General features: G+C 36.3%; 1 non-coding gene across 1 annotated transcript; it reads right to left on the reverse strand.

Annotated features, from left to right (window-relative positions):
* Nucleotides 1-1,084: 1,084 nt before the first annotated feature.
* Nucleotides 1,085-1,157, reverse strand: TRNAV-CAC. The gene has a single exon. It is a non-coding gene; the product is annotated as a tRNA-Val (tRNA).
* Nucleotides 1,158-4,558: the final 3,401 nt, after the last annotated feature.

Raw genomic sequence — 4,558 nt, forward strand, 5'->3', positions numbered from 1 at the left:
CTTCTATCTTTCCAACATTTTGTTCAGCAAGGCCTTTAGATTTCTAATAACTTTTCAACCAAGAGGAAAAAGTATATTAGTTTTGTGAAATCAATTCCTGAATACTAATGTTATCAATCATTATTATCCTTCCCATGTAATAAACTCTTGGTATTTGCCTCATCTATTAAGAAAGCAAGATTGCAATGCTTGAAGTACTGAGTGGATTGACAAGACATTGAAAAGGCCCAAGGGACAAAAAGATAAATAATCTAAGATATATGTGTCTTTGGGTTTGCTTTGAAGGAGAACATGAGGCAGAAGGGGCCCCACTATCAGATGATCTTGGGTTAGCCTCATGCAGGCAGCTTCAAGCCTATTTTTCTGAATCTAAGTTTTCTCTTGAATGGGATTCACGTAGCCATTCTAACCAGCTTTTTCTGAAGTTTAAATAAATTGCCCAGCACAATGACTGAAACTGAAGAAGAGCAAATACTTGATTGATCCAAAGCCCCTTCCTGCCTTATCTTGTAAAATTAACCAGAGATTCCACTTTACTCCAATTTACCTTCAAGAATAATTTAACTGAACTCACATAAATTTTGGAAAGCTTGACCCCCAGTCAGATAACTTATCTTCTGAAAAGAAAGGACACTAATGTTAAACATTAACAAGAATTGTTCCATTGAAGAATGTAAAGACTCTTAGGTGAATTTCTAGAAGCAACAACAAAAGTTAAACCAGTTTCATTTATTAGAAAAATTTGGAAAAAATGCCAAACAACAGGATCATGTGGGGATGAAGTTCAGAGGCCAAAGCTGTGGCAGGACGACAATGAACAACTCAGGCTCTGACAAGGGGCAGTTCTGGCCTTCTCCATTCAGAAGCACACCTACACCTGAAACTAACACAACATTGTAAATCAACTATGCTCCAATAAAAGTTTTTTAAAAATAGTTCAACTTATTATTTCTTTCATAAATCATGCTTTTAGTTTTGTATCTAAAAAGTCATCACCAAACCCAAGGTCACCTAAATTTTCTCCAATGTTATTTTCTAGGAATTTTATAGTTTTACATTTTACATTTATATCTATGATCTATTTTGTTGCCGTCCGGTTTCGAACCAGGGACCTTTCGCGTGTGAGGCGAACGTGATAACCGCTACACTATGGAAATACAGCAGGTTATGATCTATTTTGAATTGATTTTTGTGAGAAGTGTAAGGTCTGTGACTAGATTCATTATTTTTTGCATGTGGATGTCCAGCATCATTTATTGAAACGTCTATGCTTTTAGACAGGCTCACAGATATAGAAAACAAAACTACTGGATACAGTGAGGAGAGGGAAAGGGGAGGGGCAAAATAAGGGTATGGAATTAGGAGATACAAACTATTATGAAGCAAATAGATAACCAATAAGGTTATATTGTACAGCACAGGGAAATAGAGCCATTATTTTGTAATAACTTTAAATGGAGTATAATCTATAAAAATGAATCGCTATGCTGTACACTGGAAACTAATATAATATTGTAAATCAACTACACTTCAATTTAAAGAGTAAAAGTAAATTAAAAATTTAAAAAGAAAAAAAGCAAACCTATGGAGAATGATTTATAGAAATGTAAGACTTTGTTTGTTCACTGCAAAATGGGAGAATAATATTTGTTTTATAGAATTATTTACTAGGATTAAATGAGTTAATGCAAGTAAGGTACTTAGCCTAACAGAGAAGACAGACTTAACAAAGGATATTTTGATGTATGTAGTATTACTATTAATTAATAATGTGAAATAATTCTGAAGTAATTGAAAATACTTTCTTTTTAGTGTTAGTCCTCTCACACTCTGACAGACTTGTCTCTTCATAACCATCTCTTAAATATTAATTCATGACAATGAAGATCTCTTTGCCAATTTCCCCTTTCCCATTTCTTATCTAACTCCCAACCAGTGGCACCCATTCAAGTTAATGTTAATACAGCATCCCATGTTAGGAAGAGATCCAGAATGTTGGATTAACAAGAAAATACTCTTTTCATGTATTTTATGATTTATATATGCAAAGCCTAAAATTAACCACATTTCCAAACATTTGGATCCAATAATGTAGAGCACTGGGCAAATAATTTACCTGATTTTCAGTGAATCCAAATAAGGTTTGACAAATATGGAAAAATTGTTTTCCTATTTTAAAATAATAGGTTCACAAGTGAAAAGTTTGTTGTTTGTCCTGTCCAGTTTTCTTTGCAATAAAAATAAGTTAACTATTTAGTTATGTGATGCATTTAACAAATGTGCCCATTACCTTGCTAATTCCTATACAAATACATTGTGGAGATACTTCCTTTTAATGTACTAACAACTAACAGACACCACATCCCTCAGAGACAGCTGTACTGTTGGGTTCAAGGGTTTAATATCTCAGTGAAGATATTTTTTACGCCACAGCTCTCTCTTAAATACATGTAAATAACTGGATTTTCTTCTATACAAAAACAGTGTCAGATAAATGCTATAAATCTGAAAGCAGAAAAGTAGGGAAGAAATAATAATTTACACGCCACAATGGAGTGTTTCACAATTTTTGTTTAACAAAACATATTTTACCCTCCTTACACCTTGATCTATAGGACCCCACTGATTACAAGGCTGTAAATTGTGTGAAGAGCTTTGCAGAAAATCATAAAAGGGCAGCAAGGGGGCCTTATATCACGGAGTCACTTGGTCCCTAAAACTCAACCAGGACTTTGATATTTAGTTTAAACACATCCATATATTTTTATTAATAATGAATAGAGCCACTTGTTTCAATTTCATAAGCTCAATGCACCAAAGCTGGTGAGATTTCTATTACCCATGACCTGGATATTAATCCTTTGAATTAAAAAAAAAAAAAAAGTATCCATTTTTCAAATGTTGACTTAATGCTGAAACAATGAGAAAAAACTTTCCCAGCAATTTTGGCACATTGGACTGGGAAATAAAACTGACCATTCTGTTTTCACTAGAAGAGCTACTAAAAATGCTTTTGATACAGGAAATACTTTTTTTCCCCAGATAGTAGAGGATATCTTCAGGAAACTCAGCAGATTAATTACATTAGTCCTGGCTCAACTTTATTTAGAAGTAAAGCAGAAGCTTTAACACTCATCCCAGAATGTAAAATCCCTTTTCTAGTATTTCATAATACTGATATTCTTTGTTTGAGTATTCTGTTGGCTCAGAAACTGGTAGCAAGGAGTGTTTTCTTTTCTTTTCTTTTAATTAAAAAAAAAAAATTCTCTTTTTAGTAGTGGGCCAGGGGGGAGACAAAGGGAGAAAGTTGATTAAATTTGCCTGGATTTTTAACATAAAAGAAGATTAAAAATGGTAATGAATTTTCTAAATTCACAAAGTGATAGGCTTAAGCCCAGAAGTTTTGAAAACCTTCAATTCGTGTTGACTTAATGACTTTGTACAAGTTGTTTTTCAATAGGCTTCTGAATAAGAAAACTGTTCTGAAAAAACAGGTGCCTCTTCATTCTTTGTTGGGTGGAGAGTATTCTGCCTTTTGCAGAGTTTCCACAAAAGCCAGAACATTGCCTGCCTTTTCTAAAAGATCATGCAAGATGTGTTATTTCCTTACACTTCCAATGGAAAAATTAAATTATAGCACATATTCATTTTGCCAGAACTCAAACCCATTCCTTTTGGCTGAGACCTAGAATAATCACACAGAAGAAAGTACGTATTTCACAATTACTGCTCTAAGTCCAGGGTTAAGCATTGGGGAGAGTGGTTGGGGGCAGGCGAAGGCAACGGAAATAGAAGATCTGACATCTACTCTTTTTTTTTTCTTTTTTTGTGGTACGCGGGCCTCTCACTGTTGTGGCCTCTCCCGTTGCGGAGCACAGGCTCCGGACGCGCAGGCTCAGCGGCCATGGCTCACGGGCCCAGCCGCTCCGCGGCATGTGGGATCCTCCCGGACCGGGGCACGAACCCGTGGCCCCTGCATCGGCAGGCGGACTCTCAACCACTGTGCCACCAGGGAAGCCCTGACATCTACTCTTAAGGAACATATTTTCTGACTGCAAATTAGAAGTGATGTAAACTAAACAAGAAGCTGTTTCTGAAGCCACACACCAAGTATAGTTTGAGACTATGGTTCAAACAAGGCAGGTGCAGAGTAGCGAGGGTTGAGTTGATGAGACAGGGAGTTCTCCTGAACGAAGCTAGCCTGAGATCAGTCTGAAAAAATGTATGGGAGATGAGTTGTCTAGCTGGGAGGCGCTGGAAGGGAGGCAGAGCATGTAGAGCACTGAGGCCATAGTTCTCTCTGCCTACCTTGCTCGCTATATTTTCCCACTCATCTCCATGCTCCTAGAAGCCTTCAGAAATATAAATGGAAAAACTGGTGTCAGTATATATATTTTCTGAGACAGGCAACTTCTTCCGACCTCAACTCGAGCACAAAAGTCAAAAGTATATATTTCAAAGTCTCTTCTGGTCTACCTCCTGGGTGGAGGATACCCACATGATATTCGTTTCTCTGAACTTCAGTTTCCTCATCTGTAAAATGGAACTATTGATAATA

Source organism: Monodon monoceros, unplaced genomic scaffold (assembly GCF_005190385.1).
Source record: "Monodon monoceros isolate NGI ecotype Baffin Bay Population unplaced genomic scaffold, NGI_Narwhal_1 Super_Scaffold_21, whole genome shotgun sequence".
In the NCBI taxonomy this organism is placed as follows: Eukaryota; Metazoa; Chordata; class Mammalia; order Artiodactyla; family Monodontidae; genus Monodon; species Monodon monoceros.